The following is an 18166-nucleotide window of genomic DNA, read 5'->3' on the forward strand; positions in this document are numbered from 1 at the left end:
AGAGGACAATTTACCATTGCAATGAAATTAACTGTTAAAACATTCTGGCAGGTGGTTGTGTTTCAGTTTAAACATAAATTTTCCGTTTTTACTGTACGCAAATTATATAAATGGATTGGATGCTATGTGGATTAATAACTTGAATTTGTGCTTAGCAATCATTGTCATAAACTTGTTGCAAATGTTTTGCAATTTTTTAACTATATAGTTAAGAGCAGGGCTGGATTTCAGCCGGAACGATCAAAAAGTTGACTTGTCCGGAATGGCGTTCCGGAAGCTCAAATATTTTATACTCTTATTATGCTTTCTCCTGTTCATTAAAAGTATAGGCTATCTGTAATTCTTGATGATTCGACCACGTTAAATCGGGTATCCACTCGGATAATATATCTTCGTACCAGTCTTGACGGAAGCGAACCTGTGAATGTATTTGTAGATCTTGTTGAGCTCGCTAGTCTTACGGCGAATGGCATCTTTGATTCCCTGAAGAGCTGCCTAAAATCATGTGGCATGTCTACAATATTTTTATCTTCTTGTTTGATTGGTGTTGTAGCCTATGTGATGGCGCGGCTGTGATGTTAGGTCGCAAAAATGTTGTTTCAAAATTGCTTTGTGATGAATTTCCAGACATTGTGGTGTGGTATTGTGCAAACCATAGATTGGAACTATCGGTTCGTGATGTTGTAAAATCAATCAGTAATGTGAATCGATTTCGATGTTTTATGGACAAGCCTTTACCACGCTTTTCCTAACAATAGCAGAGAATTTGGTGAATGTGCAGCGGCTGTTGAAATGCAGTTGTTGAAAATCGGAAGGGTAGCCTACTGGACAGTGGTCACACGTTGGATAGCCTCGAGTTTCTGCACAGTTAATGCCTTCTGAAATGATTTTCCAGCACTTGTCAAACATTTCAAAAAGGGAGCTAATAGCGACTGTCACAATCAATGTGCAAGGCCTCGCGTCGGGCTGCTTTGCCTTTTGACAGAATGTGCTGTTTTCATTATAAAATTCTTGAGCGATATGTTATTATCGGTCAATGACCAGTAGTAACCTCTAATTGTGAAGTCGTTGTTCTGCAACGTAATTCTAAATCATTCTGTATCTGGAACGTTCTGTTGTTTTCACAATTGCCAATATCGTTTGTCATGATGTCACAAGGTTGTTTACGAATGGACCTCTGATTACGAAATCTGTATTATGTAACAGTCCTCTACCCCTACGTGACATTCTTTAAATTTCTTTAAACTTGCTTGTTTATGCCGCTCAATGCTACGTGACCGACGATGAGTTCGTGTGATGCAATACTACGTAACCTTTTCGAAGTTACTGGACTGAACAACCAACTATATAAATAGTGGTGTAGTTTGTGTAATTATTATTATGATGATTATTATGGAGTTGGTTATGAGAGTTGTGCTATGAGTTGTGGATTGGTAGTTGATGCAGAAATTAGAGTTATTTGAGAAGCCGGTCGTTAAAGTCCTTCAAGAAGTTAGATTATCATTTCGCTAGTAGAATTATTCGGCATTTAATTGACTGCTTTTCGGTTATAACCCATTAAACTACGTCATTGAATCTTTCCAAGTCTTTTTCCTAGTAAGAGATAGAAAGAAAGCGTGACAGCGACACAAGAGATTCTCGGGAACGTGCGAAATATCAAGGACTCTTGTCGAAGATAACATCCACGGATTTATTTTGGACTTAGCTTTGATGTACAAATCCTCGCAAGAATTATCCGAAGTAGCCTAGCCTTAAACTGCAAAACAGAGCATTTACTATTTGGGATGCAGATAACAAAATTAATAATCTTGCAAAATTATTTGAAATACGTAGGAACGAACCCGGACGACATTATCACATTGCCAAGGATGCTGAAGAAAACTTAGAGTTCAAAGGTATGGAATTGCATGTAAACAATTGCAGAAATAGCCCGCTAATCAATCCCCGCATCTTCTATCATCACTTAGGAAATTCCATCCAAGATCGCTTGTTGAATTCAACAGACTTGTCATTTATTAACAGCTGCAAAATACTTGATTCAACTTCTTGGCAAGAGGACACAGTAATGACACACGGGGAAAACGAAATCATTGAAGTGGCAAAGAGATTGCGCTCAAAGGAACGTGAAGCTGTGAGAGGACTTCGTCAATATATAACTATGAAAAGAAGATCCCAGAGTCTTCAAAATTTGATAACGTCACTAAAATCCCTTCCAATTTCATCGAGGGAGTGTGAACGCAGATTTTCACAAATGAACCTCATACTGACATCTGACCGTGCTTCTATGTAACACTATGTACTGTTTCACTATGTACTGTAACACTATTGTAGCTATTGTATTGTACTGTAACACTATGTACTTGTATGACACACTATGTAACTGTTTCAAGTTTACTCTTTATACGAAAGGTCGGTCCTCCAATGAGAAAGTTTTAACCATCGAAGTGTGTTGGATCCTGGTTGCAATTGAGACCGGAAGTCGCCAGAGGTTTTATGGTTTTGAATACGACAAATATCTTAAAAGTTGTAGGCTATAAATTGTATATTTTTGTATTATTGTTTCACTAAAATACGAATATTTGTATTGAACAATGCTATATCATCTATAGACCATGATACTAATTACTTTAGCAACGTTTTACGTACATCAAGTGTGTTGTTTCAAAGTCTCATAAGAGCATATTTCTGAATCTTTTCTACGGCACCTAGCACATTTGGAAAGTAAAAAACTATAACGTTCCGGAAGCTAATCTTCTGGAAATCCACCACTGGTTAAGTGGCCATGTTTCCATCAGTGGCGTACCTATGCAAAATGGCGCTCATGGCAAAGTTTAAATTTGCACCCTTTTTAACAATTGACAAGCAAAACAAAGTAACCTTAGCGGGTTTAACATAATGTATTTCTCACAAAAATATGATCATGTAGTGTTTTCGATCCACACTCTCCCTCCACAGGTACCTCGACTCCCCAGCCTGCCCCCCCCCCCCCCGGCTTAAACTGGTGGACTTACTCTCCGGGTGCATCGTCACCCCTAAATCACGCCGCTCCCCGCCGCCAAGGGGGGTGGCAGGCCGATTTCTTAAAGTCCTCGACCTGGCTATGTTTATTGTGCTCTTCTCTCCGTAGGGGAGGGTGGGGTAAGATGAGCATCTTTTTGCTTAAGTCGCTTTTACAAAAGAACGGTTTGTTTTGGAAAATTTTAGTAAGGTGAACTTAAAGCACTAGTGAATCAGCTACATTTTAGATTGAGTTTTATCACCTTGCGATTTTATATTCTTTTATATTGATGCTTATTCGCGTGTTGCTCAACCTATCCCGGCATAAATTGTATGGGGTAAATTGAGCAATGGCCTGGGGTAAGTTGACCAATTCGATTAAGTTGAAGCATTCCCCTGTCAGTTTGTTTGTATAATTACGAGGCAATATGCTTTACAACACAACACTGTTTTTTTTATTCAATACGAACTTAAAAAGACACAAATTCAACAGTTCAAACATTAAGTAAGCTAATGCTGTTTCTTTTGGGGTAAGTTGAGCAACTGCTCCAAGATGCAGTAGCCTACTTCAACTAGCATTGCACACTTTACCCCATCCTGATTTTTGTGACAAAATTACAAATATTTAAAAAACTACAAGACTAACCAACCTGAACGTTTTATTAAATTTCCTCACACTTTATACTTACCAATACAAAAAAAACAGATTTGATTTACATAGTGTAACAATAAAGTTATTCAGTTTTTGGCAAAAAAATAAAAATTTCGAATTTTCCACATAAACAATATAGCCTAATTGCGTATCATTGTAAAATGCAATTCGCAGTAGACATAACAAATACATTGAATGAAGTGGCATTATGAGTAATATATCCAGAATAAATAAAAAAAAATCCGCCGACTCGTTTTTCCAAAAACAGGGGTTGCTCATCTTATCCCATTGCACACTTTACCCCAGTCTCCCCTATCAATCTTTTGTAGCCTACCCGTGCGTTGTTGATGCGAATAAAACCGTTAAACAATTGACTGAGAAATTGACTTTAGAAAGGTAGGCTACCCTAGTCTGAAAATTTTGCTTGTGTTGGTGGTATATTGTTAAACAGATTAAAAGCTATAATGATGAAAAATATTTGTTGAAATTGCAGGGGTTTTAGGTTTTATTTATATTAAATGTTTATAACCCCTGTTAACAGCAGAACCGCTGCTGGCGTAACAAAGCTTCGATGGCACAAAGGTAGCACGATGAGTCTCAAGTTCTTTTATTCGTGAGTTCGAGTTCTCTGTTAATTTTCAGTAATATTAAGAGTCTCTGTTAAAATTGAATCTTATGAGTAAATCTTATATTATAAGTCAAAATTGTTTTGTGCAGAGGTATATAAAGCACTTTCAGAAAAAGGGAAAAGAAACAGTTTCGTAATTTAGTGTATCGCGATGCGATTGAGGGCCTAAGCAATGTTGTTTTAAAAATGAGAATAGGCTGTGCTATTTCTCAGGCAATGTCAAAACATGCCCTACAACATACCAGGTTGACCTCGATAAAAAGTAAAAAAATAATGCAATGTGGGGACTGTATTTAGGTACCATTAGCCACATGCTTTGAAAGGGTACGTGGGGGCCAAGTTTGAACTCCATTAGCCACGTTGCTCAGACAAGATTGCGTGGGGGCTTGATTGCTCCATTAGCCACGCTGCTCAGACAATAAACAAAAAAATGTTCAAGCATATAATAGCTTGTAAAAATCAGTGCTATCAAAAAAGCGTTATTACGTCAGAAACTTTGTCCCACGTCAACAAAATGCGCCAGCGCAAATTTGTATAGGCTATATTTAGAAAAAATAGAGATTTATTTATAGTAAGAACTATGCCGAAATTATGTAGAACAGAGAATAAAGATAAATGAGAGAAAATAGGGGAAATGAGAGGTAGGCTATGACATGTGTTAGTCCAAATAACGCCTTGGTCGCTTGATTAAACGACCACGCCGATTGAAGTATTGATGCGAAGGTGCTTCGTCAATTTCCTCATTGAGGTGGAAGTTTGCGTAGACGTGACAAAATGGCCGTTCAGAGCTGGGCGTTGTGGTTGATGACGTAACAGGCTCGTGATTAGAGGCTGACGCAGCCTCCTCTTCAAGTGTTGGTAGCCTAGCTGGCTTGAGGCGGTCTATTGACACCGTATCTGGTTTTCCTTTGATATCAAGCGTGAAGTATTTGTCTGTTCTTTCTAAAATGAAATAAGGTCCATGGTAAGGTCGTTGTAAAGGGGCGTTTACTCCGTCGCATCGTACGAAAGCGTGTGAACACTGTTTCAATTCGTCTTCAATGAAAGTGTGTTGGTTTGTGGGATGACGTGGGCGAGTGGGTTTTTGTGTTCGCATATATGCAGACAGATTGTTCACATACGAAGAGATGGGAGGTTCCTCTCCTTCATAGTCAACAAAGAATTGACCAGGTAGGCGCAACGTGGTGCCATACACCAACTCTGAAGCGGAACAATTCAAATCCTTTTTTAGAGCTGCCCTTAAGCCTAAAAGGATCAAACCTAAATTGGAATACCAGTTTTCTTTTTGGCTTTGCGCTTTTACAGCGATTTTTAAGCTTTTATTGAATCGTTCATTCATCCCATTGCATTGAGGGTGATAAGCTGTAGTATGGGTCAATTTGCTCCCCAAGAAATTTGCCATATCTCTCCACAAAACGGACGTAAACTGTCGTCCACGGTCAGATGTAATTTGTATGGGGGCCCCAAACCTAGCGACCCAGCCGAGTAAAAAGGCGTCGGCGCAACTTTTTGCTGTGATGTCAACAAGAGGTATAGCTTCCGGCCAGCGTGTGTATCTATCAATGATTGTCAACAAATAAGAATATCCCTGTGAAGATGGCAAAGGTCCAACTATGTCTACATGTACATGGGCAAAGCGTTGGTCGGGCAAGGCGAAATGCTGCAATGGCGTTGAATTGTGCCTGTGTATTTTAGTCTGTTGACATGCCATGCATGTCTGGCACCACTCGCGTATGTCCACCTTCATCTTTGGCCACACGAAACGTTGGGAGATTAAGTTTTGCGACCCTTTAATTCCTGGATGTGAAAGCTGATGCAAATAATCGAACACTTTTCGTCTTGACGATAAAGGAACCAAAGGCCTAAACAGACCAGTGCTTATGTCTCCAAGCAATGACACGCCATACTCAGGCATGCGTTGTTCTGTAATATTTAAGGAAGAGTTGCCCAAACGTAAGGGTTCGAGAGTTTCGTCTGTCAATTGTTCACCGGCCATTTTTAAAAAATCCAAACCGCTATTTTCTTCAAATACCGCGTTGATTTCTGACCTACTCAAATAGTCAGCGACGACATTTTCAGTGCCTCTTACATAGCGTAATTCACTAGTGAACTCCGATATGTAGGCAAAGTGTCTGGTCTGCCTGGCTGTGGCATGTTTTAGCGTCGATTTAAATGCTGTGACAAGAGGTTTATGATCAGTCAAGACAGTGAAGCTGCGGCCTTCTATGAAGTACCGAAAATGGCGTACGGCTAAGTAAACAGCCAGCAGTTCTCTATCGAAAGTGGAATACCTTTTTTGTGTGGGGCTCAAGCATTTCGAAAAAAAGGCAATCGGTCTTTGTTCTCCTTCGACAGTTTGTTCTAAGACAGCCCCGACCGCGGTCGCACTGGCATCCACGACGAGATTAGTTGGGGCGTCGGTTACCGGAAATGCCAACAACATAGATTCTTCTAATTTATCCTTCACATTTTCGAATGCTTGTCTTGATGCATCGGACCATTCCAAAATTTTATAATTTTTTGTTTTGTTAGACAGCATGGATGTTAATGGCTGCAAGAGAGCGGCGACGTGTGGCAAGAACTTTCTATAGAAATTAATCATACCCAAGAAACCACGCAGTTGCTTCATCGTTTTTGGCAAAGAGAAGTTTTTTATAGCTTCAATTTTGGATGCTACAGGGCTTAAACCGTGTCTGTTTATCATGTGGCCAAGAAACCTGATTTCGGGCAAACCAAATTGGCATTTTTCTTTGTTCAGTATCAATCCGTACTGTTGTAATCGTTGAAATACTGCACGTAAGTGGTTTTGGTGTTCGGCGGCGTTTTTCGAAAATATTAAGATGTCATCAACATAGCAGAAAACGAACGGCAGGCCACGTAATACTTCGTCTAAGAAACGTTGGAATGTCTGTGCTGCTGATGACAAGCCCATTGGCATTTTTCTGAATTGAAAAGATCCAATCGGAGTGATGATGGCCGTTTTAGCAACGTCTTCTTCGGCGATTCGAATTTGGTGATAACTCTTAAACAAGTCTAAATTAGAGAATATAGTAGCACCGTGTAGGTTTCCGGCAAAATCGTGAAGAAACGGTAACGGGTATCGATCTGGTTGTGTTTGATTATTAAGTGAACGATAATCGCCCGTTATTCTGAAACGACCAGAATCTCCTTTTGGGACCATATGAACTGGTGAGGCCCATGGAGAGTTAGATGGTTCAATGACGCCAAGTTCTAATTAGTGTTGCATTTCCCGCCGCAAGATGTCTATACGTTCGGGAGAAAGTCGCCTTACGCGTGCATGCACTGGCGGCCCATTTGTTACAATATGATGACGGGTTGTATGTTTACATGGCTTGTGATAATTAGCAAGCTCAAATACTTGAGGAAATTCCCTGCGTAAAAACGAGTACTGGGAGTTGCAGGTGTTTGCTTCACTGTTCTCACATGAAGGTTTTGACTTTTTGTTTGTAGATAGTTGGGCACAAGGATGGTGTTGGTTTGGTGATATTAATTTTCTATTGCGGATATCTAACATGAAACCAAAATGATGTAAGAAATCGATGCCGATTATAGCACTTTGAACGTCTGCAATGGCAAAGCGCCAAGAATATTCTTTAGTTGTGCATAATGAGACACGTTTGTCAGAATAACCCAATATCGGTACGGAAGTGCCGTTCACAGCGCGGAGACAAGCGTCTGTTTTACTAGAAGGCATTTGGGAGACGTTGCAAATGTTAGCGGGAAGTATGCTCACCGTGCTGCCGGTGTCAATTAAGAAACTAATGTTGGTTATTGAGTCTTTAACGTAAAATGTTTGCGGGCTTTCCTCTATTGCACCAACCGTCCCCACTAAGCGGATTGGCCGTTCCCATTTTTTGGAAGGTTCCACGTGCATGGTTTTTCACACTTAGTTGATTTGTTGCCGAATCGATTGTGGTAATAGCATAGGCCATCGTTGGTTACAAAAGAAGTAGGCCTACTGTACCGTGGATTGTTGAACTGGTCATGACCTAGATTTCGGGGGCGAAAGCGTGGGCCGCGAAATTCCGATTCATGGCGAGGATGTCTTACTGGAGTCGATGCGTTTGGTCTGAAAGTAGAAACTTTATTTTGTAGTCGATCAACGTTTTCCGCTAAATTTGAAATTTTATTTTCTAGTAAGCTGTTTATTCGCAACTGCGGAGGGGCCGGCTCGCCTGCGCTGCAATTTAAGTTTTTTACCGTCAAAATGTTGTCCGCGCGTTTAGCAAGGATTTCTAAGGGAACGTCCAAATCCCCTGATAAAATTTCTCTTACCCTTAGTGGCAGCTTTTTGAGAAACAATTGTTTGATCAACGGCTGAAAAGTTGCATCCCGGGTCAAATTATTTCCGGCTAAACGTTTTATTTTGTTTAAAAGAGCTGTTGGTCTTTCGTTAGAAATACTTTGATCTAGTAAAACCGATAATTTGTCTTCCACCGGCGTAGCGTAGACTTTACAGATTGCGCTTTTTAGTTTGAAGTAAGGGTCAACTATTGGACGCGCAGCTATGACGTCTTCGACCTCTCTCAACTGATTTACTTTAAGCGTTCGTACAATGGCGTCATATTGAGCGTGTTGAGACGTGATGTCTGCGGCCCGAAACTGTGATTCGACGCAACCGAACCAAAGCTCGATTGTCCAACCACAACTCCGGCAGTTTGACAGAATTATTTAAAGTTGCCTGATAACACTTAGTGAGATTAGACAGTAGTTCCGAATTATCTCCATTTTGAGAAAAATCATTTAAATTTCCATCCCCAATAGTCATTGTGTGGTGAGTGCGCCTTCTTTGATACAGCTTAATTAAAATAATGACCGCCACAATAGGGATATACACAAACAACATTTTAATTGAGCATATGGCTCGTAAAAATACCCATAACATAGTTTGCATCTGCATCATCAATGTTGTCCACATATTTTACAATAAAATAAATGAAAAGTATAATAGCACTCGCCGTCAGTTGATTTCTTCGATGGAATGTTTCGTATAGCGGAAAGTCTTGACTTTTCGATCTTCCGCTTGAAGTTGACTTTAAACTAATACTCCTTTTTGGTTGAATTTTCTTGTTCTCTTCTTACTTCTTTCTTGCCAAGGCAACACTCGGGGCACCAATGCAGGGGTTCTCGATTTTTATTGTTGATTTATATAGTTTATTTACCCCTGATAACAGCAGATACGCTGCTGGCGTAACAAAGCTTCGATGGTACAATAAGGTAACACAATGAGTCTCAAGTTCTTTTATTCGTGAGTTCGAATTGAATTTAGATTTTGAATTTGAAAAGTTATCTTATGAGTCTGAGTCTACTTTCAATAATATTATGAGTCTCTGTTAAAAATTGAATTTTATGAGTAAATCTTATATTATGAGTCAAAATTGTTTTGTGCAGAGGTATATAAAGCACTTTCAGAAAAAGGAAAAAGAAACAGTTTCGTAATTTAAAATTGGCAAATTCCAACAATGTTTACAAACTAGGTTGAACTCCTGCTAGTGAGATTCCATTGCAGAGGTGAATCGCGGATATACTGAATAAGCAATAAATGGCCATTTTAACAGACTCACTTGAGAAAGCTGCGGGTGGTAGGTTATTTGAGTAAAAAATGATCCATCAAAATTATCCCAGTGCACAACAAGTGAGTTTTCTTAAGAAACGCAACTAGCCTATTTATTCTGGGCAAGGAAGCCAATCTTCGTGTCCACCTTCAGGCATGCCTTTAAAGGTGCACTGCAACGAAAATACATGGCTTTTGTATTTGTAGATCTTTTTGAAATAAAACATTTTTCAACAATTTTTTTATTTTTTGTGTTACCATTAATTAAAAAACCTAAAATAACCTTTTTTGAATTGAATGATTCTGATTGGTCAAAAATTTTGATGACGTCATTAGCTGGCAAAGCCGCATCCAAGGTCTACTGTTTTGCGTGCAAACACAAGGAACAAATCGCGTAGGCTACCGAAACAGCGAACAATTTTGTGCTAAGGGAGTTTTTACGCCCTTAAAATAGTGGCTTCTTGTATGGCTCCCGGTTGTACTAATCGGGGAATCGTCAAAGGGGTATCCTCATCGTTTACCTCTGAATAATGACGACAAGCTGAAGAAATGGATTTCAGCGCCAAAACTCAAAAACCCACCTGTAAACAAGCACTGTCGTGTGTGCAGCAATCATTTTCAGGCAAGCGATTACCAACGTGATCTACAGGCAGAGCTACAAGGCACCAAGTCCAGACACCTGCTCATCCCTGAAGCTGTTTCTTCTGTCTTTGATTTTTCAAGATATGTGAAAGCCACTGTCAATGCAGTACCCACAAAACTCGATCGACCTAGGTACACAGGTCTGTGAGTAGCCTACGATCGGACGTTTGGATCGAATAGAAAAGCGAGAAAACAACAAGACTTTGAAACTTTTAGGACAGTAAAACATTGGCAGGGTAGGCATATTAGGCAACTCTGAATACATCGGCTACTTTTAGTTGATATAAACCACTTGGTTCAAGCAAATTATTTTCCTGCGTCTTTTTCAATGCAAATTTTCCATCCGACTGCTGTCCGAACTGATGTTGTCAGAGCACGAATCAGAATGATGTTCTTCGCTGTAAAGTCGCCGTCTTTTTGATTCAAAGAAAAATCCTTGTCTTGTTTCAGACATCTTGTTTATGCTGATCTTCTATTACTCAATATACAATGACCTATATGCGACATTTTTAAGGCAAATGCATCAAGCTGTTTACTTGGTTGCCAGCCGATGACGTCACAAGACACATAGCGCCCTCGGGTGGCCGATTTTCATTTGGGTATATCTCCCAAACAAAAAGACATATCAAAAAAAATTTTTGAAAAATATAATAAAATAAAACTTTAATTTTAGGTCCCCTTTAAGTGTCCTGCCACAGCCGCACGCTCTTGAGTGGTGTCGAACCGGCGCCCTTTCGATTGCCGTTCCAGTGTTCTCACCACTCGGCTATGCAGCCGGCTATGACGCATAGTCGAGATTGAGCCTATAAACATGATTATATGAAATTTTGAGACCAAAAATATGATTTACTTTTACGTGCTGTGCTGGCGCTGCCTAGCGCTTAGCAGTCTGATGTTTTGAGGTTCATTCACAACTTCACAAGCTGTGCTTTATGAATTTCCGCTACAGTAGCCTACTTTTACCTGACTTCCTCAAGTTATAAACGAATAAAATGAACGCAATTCGTAGAAGCCTAAAACACATCATTGAAATCGGGAATGATTCGCTATCAGTTTCTTCAATCTCTAGTTAGTACACCACCCAACGATCACGAAACCCGCCGACATTCCAATCAATGTCGGCAACAAGTTGAAATAATTAATGTTAGTTTTAAAAAAGTCTGCCGGACTTAAGTCGTTTTATTTTTATCCATAGTTATTCTACAAAAATACCCGTATCGAATCTATAGGTCGGTCACCGCTGGTTGCATCAACCACACAGCGCTCTATTCACGAAAAAAACAACTTGCATGACGAAACAATCTCGCGTGACTGCCTTTGAACATATTTGAACATTAGTTCAGTGGTTTCATCTTACACCTTTTGTTCGTGAATCGTGAGGACAACTGTTCGACGCCTATCGAATTCAAATTTTTTTTCTTTAAATTAATCTTTGCGGTGCACAAAAGCTTTTCAAAAAAGTAGGGTTAGGGTTAATTCTAGGGTTAATTCTCTAACAATGCGTGGTAAACATTTAATGCGAAGGTTGGGCCTGGACTTTAGCCACCAGCTTTGTGGTAGGCTACTGAGGGCGATTCTTGCGTCGCTTTCGACATCCAGGCGATTGCGCTTCTTTGTCTTCATTCCCAAGACAGTTGAAAATCCTTGTTCACAGCGATAGCCTACGTTGTTGAAAAAGACGTCAGGATATTTAATGCCCGTGTTGCTAATGTTGGTGCGTCCTGGAGTCTGCTAAACCAGAAGGGTTCTAAGCCTTTCACCTTGAAATCAAGTTTTAACGCTTCGTTCATTTGGAGAGTAATAAATTCTTCTTTGGCCGGAAATTCGTCATCATCCACCTGACTGTCATCACAGGTGAAGGGATCAGTGCACCATTGAAGACTAGCCGTGTCCAAATTCGGAAAGTAGTTGTCCATCTTCTTGGCTAGCTGGCCTAAGTGGTCAGGTATGTCTTCCTTCAACGCCGCTGTCAACTCAAGTCCATTGCCTTCGAAATACATGTCAATCGTCTGAAACTGCGCCTCTTCCAACTCGCTTGTTCCACAATTTACACTTTGCGATAAATGCTGCTACGGCTACTTTGGTGTCGATCACAGTTACATTCTTGCCTTGAATTAAAAGATTGCCCTTGTTCAATTTACCAAAGATATCAGCCAGGTAGCACAGCTAGGAAATCCACTGTTGGTTAGAGAAGTGATCAGCCAAGTCGGACTTCTTTTTTTATCAGAAAAACATGAACAGCCTCACGAAGTTCGACCAGGCGGGTTATCACTTTGCCACCAGACAGCCATCGTAGCCTATTTCTGTGTGGTAGCCTACAGTAGGCCTAATGCTACGTAGGCTATATTTCTCCTATCTTCTTGCGCAGTTCCTTGAAAAGACGGCTGTTCAATACCTTCGCTTTATAAAGTTCACCACCTTCACTGTTTCTAAATCGGGTCTCATTACCCCCCAAAACAGGCAAATTACCCCCCCCCCCCCCCCCGGGAGTAATTTACCTCCAGGTTGGGAACCACTGACCACTGCTTTAGAGTGACCAGAATCAATTGTTCTTCTCAACTATTTTAAACTTGACTAATGACTATAGGTGTGTCTCCAAGTTACGTTTTTTTTTTAAGTTTTATGTTTAGATTTAGACTTGGAGGGCGAAAATTGGCTGCTGACTTTGAAAACCGCGCGAAAAAATGAATCGGTACCGTAACAAGTAAAATGGCTACACTTATGCGGGGTTCACACTGAGCTTGTCTAGCATTTAGCATATAGCGGGTGGGCGTGTTTTCATGTCTGGCGTGTTTCGGCTTTATGATTTGCGCTGACATGTTCACATTGGTTTCCATAGAAATAAGACGTTAAGCGTGTGGAAGCCATTGAGTGAGTAAGCTTGTTCATATATCCGTTGACAAACTTTCAAAGTTATAACAAAGCCCGACATTGCATTTAAATCCGCTCGGATGCTTCGTCAACAAGAAAACTTGGTATTTTTTTTGGGAAAAGTAGCCTATGCAAGACTACTTGCAAACAACAATGAAGTTTTTCTTCTGGCATAAACCTAGGCTACTTTAAAAAAAAGTTTGTTTATTGTTCTTTACAAGTAGGCCTACTTCACTTCCTGGCTGATTAACCAACAAAACAAACTGAAGACGGTAGCCTACGGTATTTTTAATAAATTTTTCACAAAACATTTAGATGGTTGGTGCACCCATATTTCAAAGAAGGGATGACCTGGGTCCTGGGAGAACAAAATCTTGTGACATAATGGAGGAATGCTTCCATTGTTACCGTAGTTAAGAATGAGTAGTAGTAGGTACCTTAGATGATCTGCTTTCTTGACAAAACGTGTCAGCTCCGCTTTGTCGCTTCTACCCTTTTTTGGACCTCTGCTATGTTTGCCATATATTAACTTATATGGTCAGAATGAAAACAAATTGCAAGCGCAGGTTACTTTTATTTCAGCGATGTTGGAAAATACAATTGGTTGTAATTCAAGTGGCCCATTTGTGAAATTTCATTTGGAATCTTGTGTTAACTTCCCCGCTTCTCTTACAACTTTTATGGTTTGCCCTTAACCAAGACGGTCTTGCCTTAACATATCTCCGCATCACAACTGTCCAAAAAGTACAGGCTGTGGCTGATATCAGATGCTTTGCAAACATCAACAGTCATATAAGACTGGCAATATAGCCTACAGCTACACGCGTCGGGCTCTTAATTCTTTGCTCTAAAAACTACCAAACCAAGCACGGATGTACCAAAGCAACTACGATGTACCAGTATATTGTATTATTGTAATAAGGCTTCGAAGTTGAGGAAAACGAAAATTGACGATAACTACAACGTAAAAAAACGAAAAATCAAGCCGCAGATAGTATAGCTACATTCGTATCTACAATGGGCAAATAGGCCTAGCATAAGGCTTAGGCATATGATGAAACCAAGATCTGAAAATACACTGCAATATTGAATCCTTTGAAAAAGAACCTACACCAATCATCTTAAACTTAGCCTACTCTACTCTAACGACTAGAAATATTCATAATAATGATAAGTGATATCAATCATACCAGTGGCAGTAAACGTTCTAAGTCTAAACACCGATTGAACCAAGTAACACAACGAACGATTACTATAGCAAGAAATAAGCTAATCTGGTATAAGCATGAAAATGACGGTACAGTACATATATGTAAGTCCACAGATCATTGTGAATGCACAGTCCACACATTTGCAGACAATAAGCACTTTATCAGCCACACATATCAAAGTAAACTAGATATACAAATTCAAATAATTGCAAACAATATACAGAACAACATATGTAATGTAACCAGGGCTGTGGAATCGGAGGAATTTTGGCGTGTCCGGAATGGAGTAATTTAAAAGGCTCACTCCGACTTGATACAAAATAACGAAAAACAAAATTTTTGTTTAGACTCTTTTTAAAAGAATAAAATTTCTTGTTCGCCGTATTTGGGTCTAAAACTTCACCTGAAAATAGAAGTGCTTGTTTTTGTTAAATTTGTAAAAGTCGCTGTATCAATTTCGATCATAACTTTGATGAAATTAAATTTTACAAAAATAGAAAACGATAAAAATTATAAAAAAAAATGGAAACTGTGAAGCCGGAGTTGGCTAGTTATAAAACGAGGAGTCGCATATTTTTCGCAAGACTCCAAAGCCCTCCCAGACAGCCACTTTATCTGGTCCGAATCTTTACCAGATTGGGTACGATTTTGGCCAAATAGAGTGGCTGTCTGGGTTGCATATAATAGCTTCTTTACGGTGTTCAAATAATCTCAAATGAAATGAATAACGTCAGTGCAAACCATATTGTCTAAGCCAAGGCTTACTTCAAAATACTACAATACATACAGTACAATTTTAGTGCCAAACTCCCCTCCAATCTTTTATCACTTTTCAAACCAGTCACATTGCAATTTGCAACAAACTGATGGCAAGCAGGGTGATCATTTGATCAAGATTAGAAGAAAAACACAATTAATTTGATTTTCACGTGCGCTCACATATCGTGACAGATTATGTAGCGTTCTAAACTAATCATTATAAGCTACTCGTAAACGATTAAAACAAAAAAGACGATATTTATGCAACAGCAGGACTCTCACATCATCACCTTGCATTTTCTGATTCTAGGTAATAATTACCCCTCAGTGAAGTCTTCAAAGGAATTTATGCTTTAAGACAGAAAGTCATTACAAATTTATGCTCTCACAGTCTCACTGAACTTGTCATCCGGGTCTTTCAGTTCTACAGCTGCACATAAAATAAGCATTTGTAATTAACTTTTACTAATTTTAAGCATGAAATTTCTTAATTTTAGCAGATGAATCTCCACAATAATTAATATATTTAGTAACAAGAAGAGATTCTATTTGAATAAGGACATTCTGGTGATCCTCCTTTAGGTGAAACAGGCTGTCAAGGGTTTAGATAGTAATAACTATATTTGATTTATATTTGGTAACATAACATGTATATATAAAGGAAAAGTTTTGTTTGGAAGGTAACCCACAGCTCGACCACAATCAGATTTTGCATTCATATAGCTCATGCCCTTGCACTTAAGAGCAATTGTCATTGCAATACATATATTCAGCTTCACAGTGACATTGTTGAAACAATACTATAAAGTCACTCACTAAGTATAACCACACTCTCTACTTCATACTTTGTGAAGATTCTTCCATTAAAAGCAAGAAATTGAAAGCATTTCCAACAAAGCTGTTGTGATATTTCTTGTGCAAGTTTTGTGAAAAATATCCATTTAAAAGACTTATCTGCACAGGACTTACACAAACAACTTTTCAATTTCTGTAATTTTAGGTATGGTATTAATTATTTTCTCCCATATCATCATTTTTGAAACTAAAATCCTCACTCACAACATAGTTGTAGTATCTGTGAGCTTACAGTAACAGTACTTACTTATTCGAAGTGGTTATATGTAAGCATGGATTACCATGGTTGCAATCAAAAAGCATTGTTTTGTAAAAAGTGTTGCCAAGGATAGGTTTAAGCTAAGAGTTTTGCCCAAGATTTCAAAATCTCATAAATCACTAGTTTTTGTCTTCAACTACTTTAAACTTTACTAAATTATGGAAAAATTTCTTATCTGGTAACACTAGTGCTGTAAATATAGACACGCCTTTACTTCGTATTGCTAATTTCAATCCATGTGTTTATTCATCATCAACATCCCTGATCATCAAATACGTAAATAAAGCAACACAAAGTTTGTTTAGATAGCTCAGTTGCTACCCTGTAACTAAGCATTACGTACAGTCGTACACCTGAGATTAGTATTATGACACAAAAGCAGTAAAACACACAGTGAAAAACCAAAACATTGACAGTTTACAAAAATATGAACAACACATGTTTTCACACTAGAACTAGATTTCTCTTCAGCTCACTGACATCAGCAACAGCAGAAACGTTTTTTTACCATTTCAGCAACGTTTTCCAACTACCGTAAGTTGTTTTGTTATCAATCATTATTTAATATTTTTTAAGTCAGAATATAAATTAATAATTACCCGGATGGCCTATATCTTTTTTCATTTCTTTCCATAGCTTTTTCTTTAACTTCCTAGTTCCTATCTTTGTATCTATTATGCTTTTCATCGTACAGAGCAGCAACATTTTAAGTTCTACCAGTTTTTTATTTAATTGTATAATATGTTTTATTTTTTAATTGAAGCAATATTAACTGCAATATAAAAAAATTAATACCACTTGATCATGTACCATTGACATAGCCTAGTCTATGTCATGACTTAGGTTTGTTTGTTAAAGTAGGTACCATACTAAATTTTACTTTTAAATCATAGACCTAGCCTATATCGAATACCGGTACATTGTGTTATACCGGTACGGTACTGCCCTGTATTGTAGCAGGCCAAGTCAAATATAGCCACTCGGCCTTCATAGATTTAGGGCTAATAAAACAGCATAGCCTACGTACAATACTGTAGCCTACATATTCTAATTCAGTATAATGCATCTAAACCTGAACTACGCTTTCATTTATTTGCCAGTTATATACCGTATAAAGTTGTAAACTGTATTAGCCTTATTGATCTTTTTGCAATGAGGTTGTTTGGAAAAAAAAGGTTAACTTACGGTATCTTTGATTAGTTTTAAAACAAAAACAATCTGGTTTTTCTGTAAATTTGGAATTATTTGTCAACTATTTAGTCTCACTTAAGTATTCTAGTGAGATCTGATGATTTGACCCTGGTTTATGTTACAGCAATATTATAGGCCTAGTATTTTTTCCTAGGCTTTGATCTTTAAATGCCAGTATGTTAAATCAATTACATCTTGCTGCTGGCTAGAATTTGAACTGACTGCTGATAATAATGTGTTACAAAATATCTACAGAGCCAAAACTGCTGACAAACTATAGCCTAAGCGAGTACAATCAGCCGACCTCTTCCAAACCTCGACTCGAAAGTCGAACAGATCGAGTTCTCATGTCAAGCGCGAAAGGGAAAAGTTGAAATAATTCAACTTCTGTTTTCACGCTTGAAATCGAGATCTCCAAACCGGTGGCGCGATTCGGTCACGCTTCACGCTCTCAGTGTGAACACTTTTTTTTCAGTGTGAACCATCGTTTTTTTGACACGCTTTATGATTTGCGCTTATGCTTGTC

At 38.7% G+C, this 18166-nt stretch overlaps 1 long non-coding RNA gene across 1 annotated transcript; it reads right to left on the reverse strand.

Annotated features, from left to right (window-relative positions):
* Positions 1-14954: 14954 nt before the first annotated feature.
* On the reverse strand, positions 14955-17217 carry LOC145778888 (uncharacterized). Its single transcript, XR_014290486.1, has 3 exons — positions 17049-17217; positions 15626-15765; positions 14955-14979 (listed from the first exon to the last, which is right to left on the reverse strand). It is a non-coding gene; the product is annotated as an uncharacterized LOC145778888 (long non-coding RNA).
* Between the last annotated feature and the right edge of the window lie 949 nt (positions 17218-18166).

Source organism: Aplidium turbinatum, chromosome 10 (genome assembly GCF_918807975.1).
Source record: "Aplidium turbinatum chromosome 10, kaAplTurb1.1, whole genome shotgun sequence".
In the NCBI taxonomy this organism is placed as follows: Eukaryota; Metazoa; Chordata; class Ascidiacea; order Aplousobranchia; family Polyclinidae; genus Aplidium; species Aplidium turbinatum.